Consider the following 23639-nt stretch of genomic DNA (forward strand, 5'->3'; position numbering starts at 1 on the left):
TCCACACAAAAATGGACTACAAGCTGTCAGGAACAGAATCCCCGATAATGTCACAGCAAACCTGGTGGCTGAACTTTGTGACTTTGTCCTCACCCATAACTATTTCACATTTAGGGACAATGTATACCTTCAAATCAGCGGCACTGCTATGGGTACCCACATGGCCCCACAGTATGCCAACATTTTTATGGCTGACTTAGAACAGCGCTTCCTCAGCTCTCGTCCCCTAATGCCCCTACTCTATTTGCGCTACATTGATGACATCTTCATCATCTGGACCCATGGAAAAGAAGCCTTGAGGAATTCCACGATGATTTCAACAATTTCCATCCCACCATCAACCTCAGCCTGGACCAGTCCGCACAAGAGATCCACTTCCTGGACACTATGGTGCTAATAAGCGATGGTCACATAAACCCCACCCTATACCGGAAACCTACTGACCGCTATTCCTACCTACATGCCTCCAGCTTTCATCCAGACCACACCACACGATCCATTGTCTACAGCCAAGCTCTATGATACAACCGCATTTGCTCCAACCCCCTCAGACAGAGACAGACACCTACAAGATCTCTATCAAGCATTCTTACAACTACAATACCCACCTGCTGAAGTGAAGAAACAGATTGACAGAGCCAGAAGAGTACCTAGAAGTCACCTACTACAGGATAGGCCCAACAAAGAAAATAACAGAACGCCACTAGCCATCACCTTCAGCCCCCAACTAAAACCTCTCCAACGCATCATCAAGGATCTACAACCTATCCTGAAGGACGACCCATCACTCTCACAGATCTTGGCAGACAGGCCAGTCCTTGCTTACAGACAGCCCCCCAACCTGAAGCAAATACTCACCAGCAACCACACACCACACAACAGAACCACTAACCCAGGAACCTATCCTTGCAACAAAGCCCGTTGCCAACTGTGTCCACATATCTATTCAGGGCCTAATCACATCATAGGGCCTAATCACATCAGCCACAATATCAGAGGCTCGTTCACCTGCACATCTACCAATGTGATATATGCCATCATGTGCCAGCAATGCCCCTCTGCCATGTACATTGGTCAAACTGGACAGTCTCTGCGTAAAAAAAAAAATGGACACAAATCAGACGTCAAGAATTATAACATTAAAAACCAGTTGGAGAACACTTCAATCTCTCTGGTCACTTGATTACAGACCTAAAAGTGGCAATACTTCAACAAAAAACCTTCAAAAACAGACTCCAACGAGAGACTGCTGAATTGGAATTAATTTGCAAACTGGATACAATTAACTTAGGCTTGAATAGAGACTGGGAGTGGATGGGTCATTACACAAAGTAAAATTATTTCCCCATGTTTATTCCCCCCCTGTCGTCCCCCCCCCGCACTGTTCCTCAGACGTTCTTGTCAACTGCTGGAAATGGCCCACCTTGATTATCACTACAAAAGGTTCCCTCCCCCTCCGCTCTCCTGTTGGTAATAGCTCACCTTAAGTGATCACTCTGGTTACAGTGTGTATGGTAACACCCATTGTTTCATGTTCTGTATGTATATAAATCTCCCCACTGTATTTTCCACTGAATGCATCCGATGAAGTGAGCTGTAGCTCACGAAAGCTTATGCTCAAATAAATTTGTTAGTCTTTAAGGTGCCACAAGTACTCCTTTTCTTTTTACGAATACAGTCTAACATGGCTGCTACTCTGAAACCTATAATTACAGAAGTGTTCTTGTTCTGTTTACTCTCCGGAATCTAAAACTTGGATTTGAGTAGCAAGCTTCAGAAGCAGGATTCTGAATATTTTAACTTATAGTAGATAAACAAATTTCTCTTTCTTCTGCAAATTATGCCCTTGATTTTGTCACTGAATCTGAAAGGACAGACTCCTACACTCACACGGAACCCCAATGAAGTCTATGGGGCTGTATGTGGATGCAGGAATCTGCATGCATGCAACATCTACAGGAGTGATTGGGGCTTTATATTTCTTTTCTGCTGAGTAAAACCAGAAGTAGACATATGTTATATCTGACATTTTAAAATCTGTGTTAGATGGTAAAATTCAGAATGTTGTCATCTCTGTTTTGCTTAACAGTTTCTTGAAAATAAAAATATTATAGAATAATATACATTATTTGAAAATTGTGTAGAAAATTGAGGTAATTTATATTCCTACAACTGTCTGTGTCACATGTGTGAGTTTAGAAGTACAAGAGGGGTAAAATATCCACCAGAGACAAACATTTGTGAGGCATTTCGCCAGCACAGACTGGTTTTCATACACGAATTTAAGAAAGGTTACGTAATCCTATCAAATGTTATAAGACCCAATCTGTCTGGTGCAGAGGGCCCTCAATTTCCTTTGATTTAAAGGGGAGTTGAGGGTGCTCAGTTAATAAGCAAGAGTCTATGAGTTAATAATAAGGAGTTTAAAGCATGAGAGGTAAAATCTAGTAGCAAATACATGCATAATGTCATAAGTGCTAAAGCAAAGAAATAATTTACTGTACTAAAAAAGCTGTTGCTATAATTTGCTGATGTTTAGTACTGTGGTGTTATTTCTAGCATGAAGAAATCAGAGATGGACCAAATTAGCTGAAAAGTGCTAAATGAGCTTGTTAACATGTACTGACTATCCCATTAATCTTCCCCTGACAAACATTGGGAAAAGAGCCTTTTTATAGCCACATTTTCAGTAGCTTTGTACATTTATACGTTGCTTATGTGGTTTTAGAAATGTAAAAATATTAATTTAAAATTAACACTGGAAATATATTTTTTCTTTGCTTACAAACCAGATCACTACCATATTGTACATTTGTTTCTTCTGTGTACACATCTTAGGGAGGGGAAATAGCTTTGCTTGCTTGTTGCTTCAGCTGATACGGCACTGTTTGATCTATCATCATCGAGGAACAAAAAATGCAGTTTGAAAGTACATAGCTTGCTGCCTTCATGTCTTTTTATGTTTTATAGCACAGCTATCTAGAATACTGGTGTGCATGGTGTGTTTTAAAAAAAGATAAGTAGGAGAGAATTCAGAATAAGCAGAGGCATGTTCTCTGCATCTGTGTTTCCTCATTTCCTCACTTTAATTTCTCTAACATCTTACCCACTGTGATAGGCTCTTCTAAAGGAATGGAAAGAATAGCCTCTCCCAAAGGGTAAGTGATTGAACACAGGTTAGCTAATGGATTTAACCTTTTCCAGAACACAGACCTAAGGGAAAATGACATTTGGTAGTCACAACATACAGTAGCCCCACCAGGAAAACACTCCATGGTTTAGACCATTTCAGCAGAGTTTTCTTTCTCTTTTAAATGAGTCCCATGACTGGAAGAGTTTGAAAATTTGTAAGTCAGTACTCATATGCATTGGCAAAGTTGCGTAGAGGGGTTGCACAGTGCCTGCTTCAACTGGGGTTTGCTTTTTATAGTGATATCAGACTAGTACTTGCTTGAATATTAACTATCACACCAAAACCAGAAACCACTATGGATCTGGCTAGCTATGCATTTATACAGTGCTCTTCCATGTTATTTTTGAACAATTTAAATATTCAGATTATAAGGTCCTTGAGTTCTTATTCCATATGGCAAAATTCAGTAGTTTTAAAACAAATTGGTGGAAAGGTTATGCTAGTAAAAGGTGCCCAGTTGGGCAGCTCTTTGTTTGTCCATGGAATAGATAAGAGTGCTGGCAACAACAGTGCAGACTTCCTCAAAGTACACTGCCCCAATCCTGGCATGTAGGAGCCCTTTCTACCAGCAAATTAATAGTTCATTCTCTACACCCCATTCAGTTATAGATTCATAGATTCCAAGGCCAGAAGGGACCATTGTGATTATCTAGTCTGACCTGTATAATGCAGGCCATAGAACTTCCCAAAAATAATTCATAGAACATATTTTTTAGCAAAACATCCAATCTTTATTTAAAAATTGTCAGAGATGGAGGATCCATACCATGAGCTGTGGTAAATTGTTCCAATGTTGAATTATCCTCACTTAAAAATTTACAGTATATTTCCAATCTGAATTTGTCTAGCTTCAACTTTCAGTGATTGGATCATGTTATACCTTTGTCTGCTAGATTTAAGAGTAGGCTGGATAATAATCAATGATTTTTTTAAAAAAAATCAGATTTTTTAAAATTTAAATGAGAATTTTTTAATTTAAATCAGATTTTTTTGATAAAATGCTTTTTGAGGAAAATACCTATCTAAAGATAGTTTTAATTAAGATACATTATAGCTCAAAGATATCTCATCATGGAATAGGGATTATAAATTCTAATTCTATAGTATGAGACAATATATTCATGTAATGTTTAAAAAAAGTTTTGTAAATGAGTCCCAATAGTTCATGGATTAGGGACCCAATCTTATGGCGTTCCAGGGGATTCTGTATAGATTGTTTAGGTTAATATTTCTGTCTACTCAATGAGACTCAGTGCTCAGTCTAGAAGATACCATTAGAAATGCTTAATTTTGCAGTTCTCAAACTGTGGATTTGTGTCTCCAGAGTTAACATGCTTGTTAACTGCAAAAATGTTTTTAAATAAATAAATAATATATAGAGGTGAGAAATAACAGACTGGAACCCTATTGTCCCTCTGCAAATTTGTGTACACAGAGTCCATCCCTTACCTCTCTCTAAAAGTGCAAAGTTTCAAAAAGTTCAATGAACAGAAGATTGTTTGGGGCGGAATAGATCTGGACAAGAAGAAGAAGTCTAGAGATAAACGTGAGAAGGGAGGGACAGGCAGTAGAAACAAAAGTGAAATTGTTTGGCAGCATATTCCAGAAGTCTTGAGGTCTTTCTGAGCGTAGCCTTCATTAATTTGAGATCTACCATACCATTCTCTCTCTAGAAGGGAACACCTATAATGGCAGCAGGCCATAAAAGAGACCCAGTTTGGGAATAAGAACCATTCAAGAAATATATGTTTGCTGATGATGTTTTAAAGTAAGTCACCCCAGTGAACTGCTGGAAGTCACTTAAGCACTTGGATTCAGAGACTGTTGAAGTGTAATCTCACTTTTAACAGCAGTAGCTTCTTCTGCCAGTGTAGAAAGAATATTTTCTTCCTTTGGAGTAATTCATTCCAAATTGAGAAATTATTTGGGACCTGAAAAAGCAGCAAAGCTTGTTTTTCTTTTCCAGATTATGAACAAACAGGAAAACGAAGGTGAAGATGACTGAGTTAGCTGCAGAAGCCAATATATTAAGATTCTCATGTTGACCTGGCTGGCATAGTCAATTTAATTTATTTTTTTTTAAATATTTCATTTAACTGTTTTAGTTAAAAACAATTTTAACAAAAACAAACTTGATTTTAAAAAACTTGAATGTTTAACTAAATTCAAAAATTCATATGCTGGTTTTGTTAAAATATTATATGTTTGTTGTTGAAGAAAAAAATGCAGAATACATAATGTTGTTTTAGTTAAATAAAACAATTTAAATGTCTGTCTGGTGATGTTCTCCTCCTAATACAACATGGCAAGAAAATCCTGCAAATATTAATGATTAACCTGTTGAATTGGAGATATTTATGAAGTCATTGTGAGGTGAACTATCTGCTTCAATTACTTTTGGTAAATGAAATAACCAAACAATCATTAATTTTCTGATATAGCTGTAAAACTAATCTGAAAAGTTTTCAAAATAAATCCCTTAAAAATATATAGTGTGTACCTTCTAAAAATGAAACCTACCTATATCTCTGAGTTGTGAAGAATATATATTAAGGTTATAACAACCATCAAGAATGCATTTTTATGTAGAAATCCATGATTAAATCAAGTCTTCCTGACTAGTGATTTAAATCATGATTAAATCAATTTGATTTAAATCAAATCCACCCTGTTTAAGAGCCAATTATTAAATATTTGTTCCCCACATAGACACTTATAAACTGTAATCAAGTCATCCCTTAAGCTTTTCTGTTAAGCTAAATAAATTGAGCCCTTTGAATCTATCACTGTAAAGCAAGTTTTCTAATCCTTTTATCATTCTTGTGGCTCTTCTCTGAACCCTCTCCAATTTATCAAAATCCTTCTTGAATTCTGGGCATCAGAACTGGACATTCCTGCAGTGGTTGCTCCAGTGCCAAAAAGAATAACCTCTCCACTCCCAGTGTTGCATTAACTCTTTTGACCACACCAACACACTAGGAGTTCATATTCAATTGCTTATCTACTATGACCCCCATGTTTTGGCTGGGACTGCCAACACAGAGGCCAGGGAAGGGTAGTTGTAGTTTTTGTGATGTAGATACCTATCACCTATATCAGGGTTCGGCAACCTTTCAGAAGTGGTGTGCCGAGTCTTCATTTATTCACTCTAATTTAAGGGTTAGCATGCCAGTAATACATGTTAACATTTTTAGAAGGGCTCTTTCTATAAGTCTATAATATATAACTAAACTATTGTTGTATGTAAAGTAAATAAGGTTTTTAAAATGTTTAAGAAACTTCATTTAAAATTAAATTAAAATGCAAAGACCCCCGGACTGGTGGCCAGGACCCGGGCAGTGTAAGTGCCACTGAAAATCAGTTCACGTGCCACCTTTGGCACCCATGCCATAGGTTGCCTACCCCTGACCTATATACTGGACTGAGATCACCAAATTAAATTTGCATAGACTATCAAATAGTTATCAGATGAATATAATTTATTATGCTGGATTTGAATCAGTAACCGATGGGTTTGACCCAAGCCCATTGAAGTCAATGGGACTCTTTGATGTTAGTGAGAGATGGGTCATGTCCTATTTCACTTTCCATTAACATTTGAAAATTCTTTTTCCGTTTCAAGATTCTGTTATTGCAACAAATATTTTATTAGTTGTGGTTAGGAAGTTGCAAACTAGCTGTGGCCATGTTATACATGATTTTTCATTAGTATGATGTAGCACTAGTTTGCATAAAAACTGGAATATTAGGTCAATTACTTAGGGAGAAAAATATTCAATTTGTTCCATTGTGGGATAATAGGAGCTGCACGTTAATGCTAGGAATACATGAGAAAGATGGGTCTATTCCACACATATTTCTAAATTCACAACAATCTCCAGAGGAATAGGAAATTAGTAATCAAAATGGAAGCTTCACTTGTAGAATTCTTTTTAATAATATGCTTTTAAAAAGCTGAGACCTGTTTTATAACATTATTAATGAACAACAGAATATGGACTGGAAGTGCCAGTGTTAAAGTGTGATTTGGAATAAGAATTGGGGTAGTCATTAGCATGAAGTTCAATTGGCATATGTTTGTGAAATATCTACATTTAAAAAAGAAAGCAAAACAAGAAAAACAACTCTCCCCTCCTCAACTTTCAATTTATACATGAAACATACATTGACATTTTTTGACAGAAAATAGGACAGGTTCAAGCCAGAAACATACTGCTTCAAATTATAATTTAATTTTTAACAGCGTTTCCTAATAATTCTTATCTCAAGAAATTGTATGGTTTTTGTTTCTTCATCTTTTTATCACAGTATTTCCCTAATATGCTATAGGAAACAATCTTGCACTGGCATGGGGATGGGCCTGTAATAATTAATAGGTCTTTTATGTTTATTAATGTTTATGATTCTTTTGTTATATATTTGATAGTCACAAACCATTTAACAAACCTGTTAACCAATATTTGGATGTGTGGAGGAGATTTTCAAAGGCACAAATGGGAGTTAGGCACCTAAGTTATGTTGACTTTCAGTGGTAGTTTGGCACCTGTCATTTTTGCCTTTTAAAATCTCACCCATGAGGAATATTGTCACATTGTACTGTACCTTAAAGGACTACTAGTTAAAACATAAAAGAATAAGCAAACCAAGAAAATTTCTACAGTCTCTTAGAGATCTGTGTTACTTTCCAGCTTTTATAGTTTGTGATCCTAAGAAATGGAAATTCCAGAACTACTCATTGCAGACAGAAGAATCCCTAAAGATAACTAAGGGACCACTCCCTTAGGGGCTGCCGTGTGCTCTGGCTCCACTCCCAGCCACAGTCCGAGCACAGCAGGATTTATTTTGGGAGCCCTAAGTCAGCTCTCTGTCCTCTTTACACCAAGGTGGACAGAACCAGAGGCCAGAATCTGAGAGCCTACTTTCAGTTCTTAGCTCAAGGACATTGTGTTGCTGAAATTCAAGAAAAATCTGCAGCTATCAAACCTATTTTGTTAAAGTGCAAAATAGTTGCTATTTTCTAAAAAATCTTCCTCCCTTCCCCTAAATACCACAAAAATTAAGTCAAAGAAGATGAGTTTAGAATTAAATACCACAAAATGATTTATGAAAATTTTAAATTTCTCTTTCGTTTGGACAAGCTCTGGCAGCAGATATCGGATTTACTTTATTTTTTCATTATTAGCATTTGTTTTATTCTCACTGCAGCTCAGTGGGATTGCCAACAAGATATGAATAGAGTGTGAAAGTAAATTTGAGATGGTGCGACTGAGCAGAGTAATGTGGCCAGGGAGAATGTTTTCCTTCAAATCAATTCCCTTAAAGTGACTTTAAATTGAAGATCTCCTCAAACAAAACTCTAATGAAACCATTCTTCGAGGGATGCTCTGGTATTTGTGATAAGTAGCAGGCTTGAATATGCTGGTACAAAGAGGGTCTTACTCCATCTCCCCCTTATCATTTGTTTGCGTGGTACAAGAGCCTTTTAGATTGCATAGCAGGGGTCATTGCCAGCCTTTTTACCTATCCGTGCAATTCTAATGCCCATCACCACTATATCTTTTCTCAACACAGGCCAGATATTTCTATCCTGTGAATTGTGAGAAACTTGGCTGCATGGTTTTAAATAAACAGACAAACTCACCAAAATTACACGTTGATCATATTTCTGCCTGCTGGAAGTCCCTCTTGGGGTATGTCTACACAGCATTTTGGAATGAGTGGGAGCAAACCTCCCAACCTCAGTTCACAAACTCGGGCTAGTGGGGCTCATTCTAGTACTCTAAAAATAGCTGTATAGACAGCCTTTTGGAGTTGCAGCTCAGACTCTAAAGCCCACCCCTCTCCTGAGGTTTCATTCCATTTCTCCCTCTCCTTGCTGGAGAAATGCAGCTAATAATGGGAGATTGGGATTGCACTGAACCAATGGTGTGTCTCTTTACCTTTGACCTTGAGTGCAGATGCATTTGATCCTGATTAGAAGACTGTGGATGAGAGCATGCAGCAGACATGCTATTCCAAATAGGCTTGCTCTTATCGATAAGGATTAAGATGAAGGATATTATAGCCCTGCCTAGCACAGTATGCCCGCCTCATGCCTCTATTGATCTATGAATGCTTTTCTCCTTTTTATTTGTTTACAAATTTATGAAGTATGAAAAAATGAAAACACATTAAAGTAGAAAGAAAGAAAGAAAGAAAGAAAGAAAGAAAGAAAGAAAGAAAGAAAGAAAGAAAGAAAGAAAGCCACTTTCATTGCTCAACCTTTTGATAACCCCTGACATCATTTGAACAGCTTCTCAGGGAGTGACCCAACTAGCAGGATCACATTCAGCTTTAGCAGATTCATATGCCAAGAAAGAGGATGAAATGGCGTAGGAATGGAAACTCAGCCCTCCTCTATGCCTTGCTTGTGCAATTAGGGCTTGATTCTATAGCAACTCCATATGAAGAATTCCCTCTGTTTTGTTGCAACGGGAGTTCCATATGCAGAACAGTTTAAGAATTTGGAGCTAATTATTTTCTTCACCTTGGCTATCAAATACTCTGTCAAATTACACAGCAGAGAGCATACTTATTTTGCACATGAAATTGGCAGAAGACTCAGCTTTGCAGCCTATTAAATGTACCAGCTTTCTCTGAAAAGCAAAACACCAGTACAGGGAAACACAGCAATTTCTATTCCTGAAGCAGCATGTTTGCTTTGACAGGCAGCTACCGATCTTCCAAGTCTTCTCAGTAGTTTCATAAAAAGGGTTGTCAATAATACCAGGAGACAAAACTGTCATCCTCTCATCATGCTGAACATTACCCAAAACTTTGATCTCCTGTTATTTCCCAATAATAGAGCTAACTAAGACCCATCCCATTCCCAACATATATTTTATTGCATTATTTTTGACATATATTTGGATAACATAGCAGTATGGGGACATTTACATTTATAAAAAGCAGTTACAGAGTATAGTATTGAAATGAATGATGTTATATAAATAAAAATTTCACATTAAGCAACAATCAGAACAATAATACCAAGAAAACAGAAGGAAAAAAAATTATGAAGAAAAGAATCGGAAGAGTCCTTAGAAAGAAGAAACTAATCTTTGGGTTTTGAACACCATTTAAACTATTACATGCAAAGTGATTAGTGCCCAAAGTCACAATGGTTGGTGTGTTGGGCCAAAGAGACTCCCTATGATAATATTTTCCTGTATCAACAACTGTTCAGAGGTTCTATTAGATTAAGATACTCAAGGCCTAATTCAGAGTAATTTTGTTAGGTGATAAAAGTTGGAGCCCTTATATTAATGCAGACGCCCTTATACTCAGGCCCTGATCCAGCAAAGCACTTAAGCTTTGCTATAACCATATGATTATTCATACCAAAATCAATTATACTCGTGCTTAAAGTTAAGCATGTGCATAAGTGTCTTCTGGATCAGAGGCTGATTTACCACTTCTCACTCACACACTGTTCTAATGATCTTAGATATTTCAAAGGCCGCTGTCACAAACTGCTAAACAAACATTAGCTTATAAATCATCACAACACCCTTGGGAGGAGGTGAAGTAAGTAGTATTATTCCAACTTTTGAGATGGAGAAACTGAGGAACTGAAGCCAAGTCATGTGGCCAAGACTACACAGTCACTGTTAGAAATGGGATTAGAACTCAGGATCTCGTCACTCCCAACCTGTGTTCTGTCTGTCAGATTACACTGACTCATTTACTTAGACAAAAATTCCTTTACTCATCTGTGAGTGATTAATAAACTGGTAGGTGCAATTTCCTGAATATCAAAAGAATGACTAAAATCTTCTTAGGATAACAGGGTTGTTGAAGATGAAAGAGCTTACATTAATGTTCTAATTCTCATTTTCACTGTTGTTCAGGATCTCAATGATTCACCTCTTTGGAATACTTCATATATTGCAATTTACATTACATTTCCATCATGATACTGACAGTTTGCCAAAACAGTAGTTCCACAATGCCTTGTCTCACCATTATCAGTTCCTAAATCAATGTATTCAGTCTGCCACTAGGGCCTACAAATCTCCATATTGTGTCTCCACTAGTATTTTTGTGAAAATAAGAAAATCTCATTTTTACCACTGGAGATCCAGGCTACTTAGATCACTAGACTCCTTTGGTGTAATCCATGGGTATGCATCATGAACTTTCCCTAAAGTACTGGGATTGTTCAGATGACCAACCTAGCTGACTAATACTTACAAAGCCTCACACATTATCACCATGTTTAAAAATTATTGAAGACATTAGCTGATCAGGTTAAGTATTATTATTAATATACTTAGTTCATTCTTGTATTTCCTTCATAGATACACAGATTCCAAGGCCAAAAGGGACCATTGTGGTCATCTAGTCTGACCTCATATATAGGACAGACTATCGAATTTCCTGCCCTCCATTCCTCATTGTGAGATTATTTCCTTCTGTACATAAGCCACAGTAAAGGAACATATAAGGAGAAGACAAAGAACACGATAAAAAAGAGCAGTCCCAAAATTAATCTTGGATAAAGTCTCCCCAAAACCAATAAATTTTGATTAAGAAGAATGGACAAAATAGTCCAGAATAAATGCAAACTGGTAATCCACCTCCCAAAAGAATAAGTTCTCAGATAAGAATTAAAAACATTAGAATAGCACCATGCATTAAGGCAGTGGTTCCCAAACTTGTTCCATCACTTGTGCAGGGAAAGCTCCTGGCGGGCTGGGCCAGTTTGTTTACCTGCCGTGTCCGCAGGTTTGGCTGATCGCGGTTCCCAGTGGCTGCAGTTTGCTGCTCCAGGCCAAAGGGAGCTGCTGGAAGCGTGGGCCGAGGGACGTACTGGCTGCCACTTCCAGCAGCTCCCATTGGCCTGGAGCAGCAAACCGCAGCCAGTGGGAGCTGCGATCAGTCAAACCTGCGGACACGGCAGGTAAACAAACTGGCCCAGGCCGCCAGGAGCTTTCCCTGCACAACTGATGCAACCTGCCAGGAGCTTTCCCTGCACAAGCAATCGGCCGAACCTGCGGATGCAGCAGGAAACAAACCGGCCCAGCACGCCAGGGGCTTTCCCTGCACAAGCGGTGGAACAAGTTTGGGAACCACTGCATTAAGGTTTGAGGCCTCTGAGAAACATCAACATGCTTTAAGGTAGAAGTCAGAGACTGTATTTAAACACACAAAAAAAGTTTAAAATATAATAATCTGAATCAAGACTCCTCTACTGGGCCTTAACTGAGCAACATACAAAACACATGCTTAACTTTAAACACTTGAGTAATCTCACAGAACTTGGAGCCTTGCTGCCAAGGACTTCCCAGGTGACAATAGCCCCTTGAATGCCCCATTAGGATCCCAATTTGGCAAATCACTTAACTGTGTTCTTAATTTTAAGTATATAAATAATCAGATCCTGATTCAGCAAAGCATCTGAGCATATGCGTAGCACTAAGCACTGAAGTCAAATATATTTAGACGTGTGCTTAAGTGCTTTGCTGAACCGAGGCCTAAGAGAGTCCTCCCTTCTCCAGCATAAAGTTGACTTCAGCCTCTCGTTCTATTAAGTTTCCTCTCTGTTTGTTGCTGGAGGTAATAATAGGTATCCATCTCTACTCCCTCCATCCCATCCACTCCCTGACTTCTCCCTATTCGCTTAGCCTGTTCATTGTCACTGCACTCCAGCTCCTTAGAATGCTCCAGCAATTACTAAAGATACCCATACACAGAAAAATTTAACTTCATTCATATAAAATATTTAAGGACTTAAGAAAGTCAGTGGGTTGTGCATGCCCCCTGTGCATTGTGGTGAATTTCACTCGTATTGCCCATTTAAGGTTTATAATGTTAACAGCCATATTTTCTCATGATTTGGTGACTTGTTACTGGCCTTAGACACTCTAAGTGGGATTTACTAAGTGATTTAGGAGCACAAGTCCCACTGAATTGTGCTTCTAAATTTTCCACCTTATTTGTCTACTTATTAGAAATTATTAATTTTCCAATAACTTTGGAATATGAATTCACATTCTGCATTGAATCAATCAAAATTATATAACTAGATTTTCTATAAAACGGTGTCTCATGCTGTGAATGCCTGACATACAGATTAATAATTCAAGCTTGTAATAGTAATTGAGTAGGGTTTCTAATTTATAAATTTAACCTGGGTCTACTTTTGAGAAATGTCATATACAAGAACTTTAAAAATGCTTATGGGAATTGCACCAAAATTACACAATGCTCACTGTGACTTGAGTATGGCACAATATTCTGAATATGGATATATAATATGTGCATGACGAATTTATACCAGAAACTCTTGGGTAAATAAGAAATTAATTAATCACACACTTAGGGTTTAAAATAGTAGATAGCAGATTGATCTAAAAGCCCCTATGTATGTTCTCTGGAACAGACAAACATCTACATCTGCTCTGCATATATGGAGCCAAATCGTTATGCTAATTACTACCTTGAGTAGCTGGGGAGATGTGTATGTGTGCTGTGGAGGGAAAAAAATCCTCCACTTCAAGCTTCATCCCTTACTTCTCTGCCTCCTTTCAAGGAGCAGGGGATCAGAGGATCCAAGCAGAGGTGGATCCTCTGGCCCTGACTCTACCTACTCCATACAGAGTTGTTTCAAACAGAAGACATGCACCTTCTGCGAGGCTCTCCTCGAAATCACGCTCCTCCCAAGTTCACAACAGACCCACACTGTAAGGGAAACTTCCACAGCTGTGGAAAAACAGGCAAGATATGCCTCATGGCCTATGTAGGGTTTTACACATGTCCATTTCTATGACTGCAATTTGTATTCGGCAAGTGCCTTGTAGGATATTAAAATTCATTTTACAAGTTTTTCACTTTTCAAAAAGAAAGCAAAGAAAGGAGATGTAATGGGCCAAAGTCTCTCCTAGGTGAATGAAATCCATAGAGTGTCTCTGTATCTGGTCCAATGTAAATGAGAGTTGAAATCAAGAACTTATATCAGTAAACAAACTCCTGAAAATGTGTCAGCATTTCAAGCAACTGAGATTACTTAAGGCAACCCAGAGAGGAGTTTCATATTCACCTTTTAAAAACACCACTAGAATAATTTTCCTTTGTTACATATTTTTTAAAGAGTGTTTTGGATTGTGTGTATTTTTCATAGCAATAACATATTGTGAAGGAGACTATTACTTGAAGATTGCATGCCATAGTATCTTTGGAACACAAGTACTGAACATAAAAAAAAAAAGAGGAAAAAGTTAAAGATCTGAAAGAATGCATTTTCAAACTGAAACCCTCTTTGTGTATAAAAGTTGTGCAGAAGATATGGTATAGACGGATGACCATTCATGCCACAATGACATAAGAAATTTTAAGGCCCAGTCCTGCAAACACTTATTGGGGGAATCTGGGGAGTGCTTATTGTCATGGTACTCCTCATGGTAGTAAGAACTATAACAAGGAGTACGTATGAACAAGATTAGGCTTTTGGTTTGGGAGCATCTCTAGTTTATAATAGACCCTATAATTTTCTATACAAAATAATGTTTGAGGTTTTATCTTTTCTAACTCAAGCAACCCTAATCGTATCCACAAAAAGAAAAGGAGTACTTGTGGCACCTTAAAGACTGACAAATTTATTTGCGCATAAGCTTTCGTGAGCTACAGCTCACTTCATGCTCAAATAAATTTGTTAGTCTCTAAGGTGCCACAAGTACTCCTTTTCTTTTTGCGGATACAGACTAACACAGCTGCTGCTCTGAAACTAATCATATTCAGTATCCCAGTAAATTATTATTTCTAAATTCTAGTCATGTGTGACATGAGGCACTTTCAGACAAAAACTAAAACTTAAAAGAAATGTATATCCACAATTGTTCCATTATGTCTTACTCCTAATAAAGCAAATACTGTACTTTTATAAAATCTGTTGTCCTCTGCTACAGCATATTTGTTTCCTTTTTAAGCTACCACAGTTGAAATGGCTGTACAGTTAAATAAACTATTTCAGGAAAAAGTCATAGAACAAGGCATTTGGTCTTTCAGACTTAAAAGCTATAGTATCGGATGACTAACTCTTTTTGTCCTGTTCTTCATTAACTCTAAGTATTTTAAAATGAATGGTTTAAAAATATATGTATACATGTGTGCACAAATGTGGAGAAAGCACATTTAACCCAGTCTAACAATTTTTTTAAAAGTTTAAAAAAAAGAAAAAAGAAAAAAACAACCAAAGCTTGGCATATGGCAAAAAGACAGCATAAAAGTTTAGTTTAACCAAATGCTGCCCTACTTTCTGATTTGGGGATCTGGAAATCTGATTTTAAACATGGCACTTTAGCAATGTGGCAAATTTGCATTGTTTGGAAAAAGCTCTATGAAAGATTGTTCTGCCTGTGCTCTGATTCTGCCCTTTCATTAGAAACTGTAGGGTGAGAAATTATATATATTATAATGAACATAATGCAAGCTTGCACCATGAGCCATATTCAGTAATCGGTGTACAAAGGATTAAAACATTGTCTATGGCACCAGCAACTGGAATTTAAGATAGAAAACAGGCTATTTCTAGTGTATGTTTTTCTGGATGGCATGAGGGCTACACAGAGCAGATGGTTAAAAAAAATGAAGAATAAAGAGCTCCACTGGCCTGATTCTAGTCACTTACATCAATATAAATAAGGAATCATTGTACTGAACTTCGTGGAGCTATGCCAGGGTAAAACTGGGTAACATGAGGAGTATCAGGTGATACATGTTAAAAATCAGTCTAAAAATTTTGGTCTCTAAAAAAAATTGCCTAATAATGAGTAGTATTCCCCGTCATATTGAAGATAGGGAAAATATTAAAGACTGTTTCATAGTTTAAGATTGCAAGCTCTTTTAGGTCTGATCCTGCAATGCGTTACACATGGGTGATCCTTGTGCTTGCATGCAGCCACACTGAAGTTAACTGGGGTCTATCTGTGCATATATCACAATGCCAAATTAGGGCCTTAGACTGTAAATTTTTGGGTCTGTCTTTATTATACGTCTACACAGTGCCTGACATTATGGGACCAAACCTGGTTGCGGCCTCTGATGCTACTATGATATCAATAAAAAGTAATAATACTTCAGATAATTTAATTACTAATATTTTCTTAATGACTATCAAAATTACTAACGATATAAATTTTAACATAGTATGAAAAGTGAGAGTGATAAATGTAAAGAAGAAAATACAGCAGTGTTGAGACAATACAGGTTATGCATTATTGTTTTAATAAAAGTCATTTCAATAGTTTTTTTAATCAGTTCATCCTTTTTGGCCCATCTTTGCTTAACAGTTCTGTTATTAATCTAATACAGACTGTGAGTTAATTCTTTCATTCTTTAGTTTAATTTAGAATGATGAACAAATTTAGAATGATGAACAAAATCTATCAATCTGAGTTAACAAAATTGGATATTACCCTCATGCTGAGTTTAAGGGACATCCACACAAGTTCAATAAGTAGGTATTTTCCACCAAGCAGCAGTAACTATATTTATTGTTTCATTTTGTTATGTTTACCTTTGTGAAGGGGCAGTGGCATTGGAACATTTTCCCCAGGAGGAATACTGATCTTAAGATATCTTGTTTCTGTTTACTAATATGACATTTTGTTTTGTATATCCAATAATCTACAAAAATGAACTTTATGGTCCTGATCCTGCTTCCAATGAAGGCAACAGCAAACTCCTGTTGATTTCAATGTTGCAGGAGCCAGCCATGCATAATTTTTTAAAGTGTACTCTATTTCTTAGCAGAAGCTCAATTTCATTTGTTTGATTGGTTTTCTGTATTAATTTGACTGTAAATTGGGGTAATTTCTCTCTTACCCCAGCCTGGTAGCAGTTTTAAATTGTACCAGGTGATGGGCTGAAGAATTCCACTTTTTAAACATTTTTCTTTTATTGCTCTGTTAGTATTTTTCTGTTAACTCCCACTATGATGAGTAAATGAATTTAATTGTAAAGAGCTCTTTTGATTTTTTTCTCCCCTTTCCAATCTCTGAGTTAGTCATGTTTATTTGATGTACTTTGTTATCAGATAATGCTTGTGTTTGTCCAGAATTCCCATCACCACCACCAATGTTTACATATTAAACAGGGCACTATGGTTAATTCCTTGTTCATAACAAACGATGCAGAATAATTTAAGTACTATAAGGAAAAAATCTGCTTGATAAAGAGGAAAGGAAAAGAGGGGAAAGAAACATTAAAAATAAGCACTGAAATCCAAGTATCTAATCCAGAGGTACAGTGCCAAAATACAGCTCTAGAGAGGCTGATTAATTGCCGGCTTTTCTACCTGATGCCAAAAAAACATTGCTCTGTTCACTGATCCCGTAATTAAACTGAATTTGTTTTGAAACTGTTTTTCCTGAATTGTGCCACCCTTTGGGGGAAAGAAGGAGAGGTGGGGAGTTTCATTTCTACAAGGCACCAATGAAACGATAGTTTCAAAGGGCAAGAATGGTTTAATCATGAAACAAAGCAATGTTGCATATACACTCTAAAAAATCAAACATTTGGAAAGAGAAAGCTTTTTGCCTGCAGATGTTTGGTGGGAACCAGAGAACTATAATTTACATCCCTGAAAATAATATTTTGCAGGGTAAAGAATCTTTATTGTTATATTTTAATGTTTCATAATATTATACCAGAAAGTAAGCTTACAATATTCTTGCTTGTTTATCTTATGTTTTATATTAAAGAGGTATTTTAAAAATCCTGTATTTTAATTTGAATATTTTGTAGCACTTTTTAGAAATTTTCTATCAGTCCAGTCTTTTAAGGACTTACAAATGAATGATGTCTCATGGTTGGGTAAATGGAACTACTCATATGAGTAGATTTACTTATATCTCCCTCTCCACTTCATTATTTCTCAGTGATAACTGGATGCAGAACATGAAACCATGCCAGAGACAGTTTAGTGAATGCACACTCTAATGAAGCAACCAGTGGCATTCAGAGGACTGAGCTCTGTTTATTAATCGCACTAGGGATCTGGCTTTGGCCTTATACAGCATATAATCAAAATCAGAAGTGCTCTATTGAATACAGAAGACAATGCAGACAACTATGCTTACACCATTTTTACTCATTATAATTCTACTGTTGAAATTAAACCTTATTCATAAAAATAATACTTGCAGTTGTAAAGCGCCTTGCATCGAGAGTGTGAAAGAAGCAGCAGGGGGAAAACAGACTCAAGCCTTCTCTATTATTAGGGGTTTGCTCCAGTTACAGCCTCCAGTGGCCAGGCATTAGTATAGCTGCACCAGTACAAAAACCTCTCTGTAGCCGTGATTTTCATTGGTCCAGCAAGCAGGGGTCAACTGTACCAATGAAAATTATGGTTTATAGCATTTTGGCCTGTGTACAATAGGTATTTGTACTGGGGCAGATACGGTGGTGGGTGGGCTTGCATGATTTAAATCCCACGCATAAACAAGGCCTCAGATATGTTCAGGGAATGGCTCAAGGCCACATTTCTGTATGCCTATACTGCAAGTGAAGGTGTGATTATAGCATGAGTAATTTAGCTAGCATGGGTAATAACGGTAGAGTAGACATGGAGGAATGGGTTCAGCATCGACCATCAACCACAGTAGAAAGGACCCTGAGTATAAACTCTGGCTGCTAGCCTGTGCCCTTATGTCTACACTACTGTTATTACCTGTGCTAGCTAGAAAAAAGCTACCCATGCTAAAATCACACCTTCACTTGCAGTATAGACATACCCTCTGTGACTCAGTGATAAAACCAGTAATAGAACCCAAGAGTTCAGACTTACAGTCCTTCCTCCACTTTTCCTGGTTCTTCACAGCTTGGGACAGAATATGACACTGTATCTGTATGACTCTATAACTATTTCCCAGTGAAATACATAGTCATTGATCAAAAAGCTCAGTGTATCAATATAGTATCATACAGTATCCTAAAGTATATTTAACTCTTTCCCCATCACAATCTAAGCATGCAGTGATACACTTGTACCCCTGGTTTAACTATTAGAGGACAAACATAAAATGTGTTAGAATCAGGGCTGGCTCCAGGCACCAGTTTTCCAAGCAGGTGCTTGGGGCGGCATTCAGACTGGGGTGGCAGTTCCTCCGGCCGCGGCAGCAATTCGGCGGCAACTGCTTGGAGCGGCAAAATTGGTAGAGCCGTCCCTGGTTAGAATTGTTAAAAATGAATATAATAAATTAATGCACTATATATCACTGGTTTCACTCTGAACAATTAAATAGACTAGTAGGTTCATTTTTACTTCTAATAATTTTCTACTCAATTTCATTTTCTGGGTTTTGTGCACAAGCATCATGCCGCAATATTTGGTTTGCAAACTCAGCAGGGCAACATTTGTTTAAAGACAAAACAAACAAAAACCAAAACAAACCTGTTTCCTTGGGAATGTAGAGAAATCATAGATACATTTGTCTTGATCTTTTGAAGTTTATTTTTATAACACCTAAATTTTCGGCCAAATTTTTATTTCTAAATAGCTGCCTAGATGTGGCTGCATTTCAGGAGTGGATTACATGATCCCTTGTCCATAGTTTGTATATCTGATTTATTGGTAAAGCATTTTGGGATCCTAAAGATGAGGCATTATATAGGATACCATTATTATTCATAGTTGAATGATCATGCAGTGACAAGCCCAGAGAGAATGAGGTTGGATATGTTTGTTTTTCTTCAATAAATTCATGTTAGGTACATTAAAACATTCCAGATAGGTATTGAAAACAGGATGAAGACAAATTGTAGGTGTGAGATTACACAGCTCCTCACTCCATTGTGTATTGTGTGGGATGGAACCCCAGACATTCAGTTTTTTCTTGGTAGCATTCTGCTTGGAGGTTGAACGGATCACAAATTCTACTTTCTTTTCCACACCTGTTCCTGGGAAACTAAACACGTGATCTTTCTAGTGCTGAGCCCTCAAGGTAGTCAGAATCTTGAGGTTTTTCTCAAATCATGGGTATTCTCCGTGGCATTGAATTTCACAGAGCAAAGTGCAATTGAAAGACTAATTGCTGATCTTTTCCCCTGGAGGAGAAATCTCAAAATCTCAGTCTTTCCAAACATACCCCTTGCAGATTTTCAAAGCATCTTCTGAGGTAACTCTGTAATTGATCAATATTCTCTAGCTCTTCTTTCTTTCTTTCTACACAGATTTTTAGTATTCTCTGAAATTTGTATTTCTGATGTGACCCATAAGCTCCAGGTTCTAAATGATCCCATGACAGTTTTGGCAAAAGTAGCTTTGTTATCCCTGGTAGGGATCCTGGGCAAATGCCATCTTTGATGAATACATTCAGCCTACCCTAATCCCTCTTCTAATTACAGTTACATACAGAGTTCTTCTTCACTGCCTGTCCTTCACTGGTGTGTAATGGTGCTGTGTGTTCTTAAAACAATTCCAGAAATGCTTCATTCCAGTAGTCCCAGCAGCAATCACTGTACAGTGCAACCCCAATTTTCCGAACCAGGGTTTACCAAAAGTCAGTTACGTCCTCGGATGTTGTATTGCCTGAAGCTACGCAGGAAGCCAAGTTCTTCTGGAGTTTTGTATCGTTTAGGATACCAGGGAACCAAGTCCTGAGTTTAGCTTTATAGGAGTTTATCTGCTTCTGCCCCATGAAGCCTACAACCTTGCAGGGATGAAGCTCCACATATGCTCTCAAGTATCTGAACCTTCATTTTTATGAAGGTCTGAGGTCCCCCTGAGATTTTTATAAATTGTGTGTGCTATTGTATGTTCACAGACAAAAAGCTCTATTAAAAACAGAGAGCAAGAGAGAGAGAGAGAGAGATTGTAAATACCAGTCATTCCATTAAACATTATAGGAACATTATAGCAATTCTGAAGAAAATGCTTGAGAGCAAGGAAACTCAATGTGAAGATTCTCCCAATTAACCTTGACTATGCTCCACTCAATGGGGCTAGTGGTATATCATGAAGAGTCATTAATATTATTAAGGGTTATTAGCCTACTGGATAGGTGGGAAGCAGTAGATGGGATATGTCTTGATTTTAGTAAGGCTTTTGACACATGGAAGAATGTGGTCTAGATTAAATTACTATAAAATGGGTGCACAACTGGCTGAAAGCCTGTACTCAAAGAAGTGGTTATTAACAGTTTGCTGTCAAACTGGGAGTACGTATCTAGTGGAGTTCTGCAGGGGATCAGTCCTGGGTCTGGTACTAATCAATATTTTAATTAATGACCTGTTTGATGGAGTGAAGAGTATGCTTATAAAATATACGGACAGCACCTGCCTGGGAGGGGTTACAAGCACTTTGTCGGATGGGATGAGAATTCAAAACAAACTTGACAAACTGGAGAATTGGTCTGAAATCAACAAGATGAAATTTAATAAAGTGCAAAGTACTACACTTGAAATCAAATGCACAACTACAAAGAAAGAATAACTGACTTTGTGGTAGTACTGCTGAAAAGGATCGGGAGTCATAGTAGATCACAAATTGAATATGAGTCAACAATGTGACGCCATTCTGAAAAAGGCTAATATCATTCTGGGATATATTAACAGGAGCATTTTATATAAGACATGGGAGGTAATTGTCCTCCTCTACTCAGCACTGATGAGACCTCGGCTGGAGTACTGTGTCCAATTCTGGGCATCACACTTTAGGAAAGATGTGGACAAATTTGAGAGAATCCAAAGGAGAGTAAGAAAAATGATAAAAGGTTTAGAAAACCTGCCTCTGAGGAAAGGTTAAAAAACCTCGGCAAGTTCAGTGTTGAGAAAAGATGACTGAGGGGAGACCCTGATAACAGTCTTCAAATATGTTAAGGGCTGTTCTAGAGAGGACTGTGATCAATCTCCATGCACATAGCAGAGGATATAAAAGATACCTGAGACATCTCCATTTTGCCTCTTTCCTGCTCCATATTCTCTGGACTGTGGATTTACAACTAAAAGGAGTATCTTGAACTATGGTCTGAGGACCTTCCAATCTTTCGGAAGTTACCTGAGAGACTTTTGTAAGCCAGCAGTCTGTTCCATCACTGCTATAGACCTGATATAAGGACTTTGAAATCATGTAAGGTCTGAGATATCTATAGAGCTGGGGGTAAGTGTTGGATCCTTTAGGATTGGTAGAACCTCATATATGGTGAATTGGGTTTTCAGTAACCTCTCACTATATTAGGCCTGTTTTTCCAGATGGGAGCCAAGGGCTGGAATGCCTAAAGGGGACTGTGTTTAGCTTCTGGTTAACCAGTATGATACTGCAGAAGCTCTTTTGTTGCTGGCTTGGTGAATCTAATTATAGGATAAACCACCAGTTTTGGGGATTGTCTGCCCTATTTCTTGCAGTCTGTCCTGAGTGTCGCATTCTCAGTGTGCTCCATCCCTGTCACCCTGTCACGCACGTAATACTTTTTAGCTAGTTCATTCCTTCCTAAGGGGATGGCTATGTTAGACAACATGACTAGCCTGCTAGAGATCCAATCCTACAACCCTTATTCATGTGAGAAAGGACTGAAGGATCGGGCCCCATGGTTAAAGTGATCAGATGAAATATTCTTTCCAGGACAGGTCCTGTTTTTCAACAGTCTGTTCCAGAAATGTGAAGTCTTAAAGCAAGACTATTAAGTGTCCCATTTTACTCTCAGCAGCTCCCTCAATCTTTCTTAATGCATCTGTTGCACAAAGCTAATCAACCATTTAAAGCAGAAAGAGCACTTAAGTTTCTGATCTTGGGTCCTGCTTCTTCAGTGCACTCCAAGCAGGAGGATCCCTGGAGCCTGGATGGAGCTTCTCAGGGCTTTAGTTTAAAAAGAAAGAAAAGAGGAGCTAAGGAATACCAACTAGGAATTCTGCTACTTCTGCTCTCCTCTTATATCAGAGAGCTATATTGTTTTGCAGCATTCTATTAAGCTAAACACTGAGCAACCTTTTCCTAAGCACAGTGTTTGGATGCAGCTAATGTTCCTGTTTCTTTAACCTTTTGCTTTGGTTATAAGCAGATGTAAAAATCTCTGTAGGATAATTTAATTCCTACAGATGTTCAAGCGCAAAATGAGACACAATCGTTGTCAGCAGACGTGGGTCTGCATGTTCCATCAGCTAATGGGATGTCATCTGTGTATAGGTTACAGGGAAAAGTTTGAAAACTAAATGGATGTGGCAATTAAAGTGAATATATAGAGAGAGATACACATGAATAAGCAAAAAAAAATCTTTAAAAGAAGTAATTGCTGTATTAAAAAAGACTGAACTGCTTGTGTTGCTATTTTAACAAGGTAATTCAAATCACTGACTCTCTGCCAGGCTTGTTTTGAGCTGTGTTGTTTAAACCATCTTGCAATAGCTCCAGGCCACTTTAGTGAACTTTATTTTCAAAGATGTAGGGTGGAGATTTGGGGGAATTATGTGT

General features: G+C 37.7%; 1 long non-coding RNA gene across 1 annotated transcript in view; it reads left to right on the top strand.

The window, feature by feature from the left end:
* The window catches only part of LOC144270778 (uncharacterized), a 47556-nt gene extending 42091 nt beyond the window's left edge, over window positions 1-5465 (top strand). The window contains exon 2 of the long non-coding RNA XR_013347244.1: window positions 5160-5465. This is a non-coding gene — a long non-coding RNA (uncharacterized LOC144270778). The remainder of the gene's footprint in view (window positions 1-5159) is intronic.
* Window positions 5466-23639: the final 18174 nt, after the last annotated feature.

The sequence above is a fragment of the Eretmochelys imbricata genome, chromosome 10 (genome assembly GCF_965152235.1).
Source record: "Eretmochelys imbricata isolate rEreImb1 chromosome 10, rEreImb1.hap1, whole genome shotgun sequence".
Taxonomy (NCBI): Eukaryota; Metazoa; Chordata; order Testudines; family Cheloniidae; genus Eretmochelys; species Eretmochelys imbricata.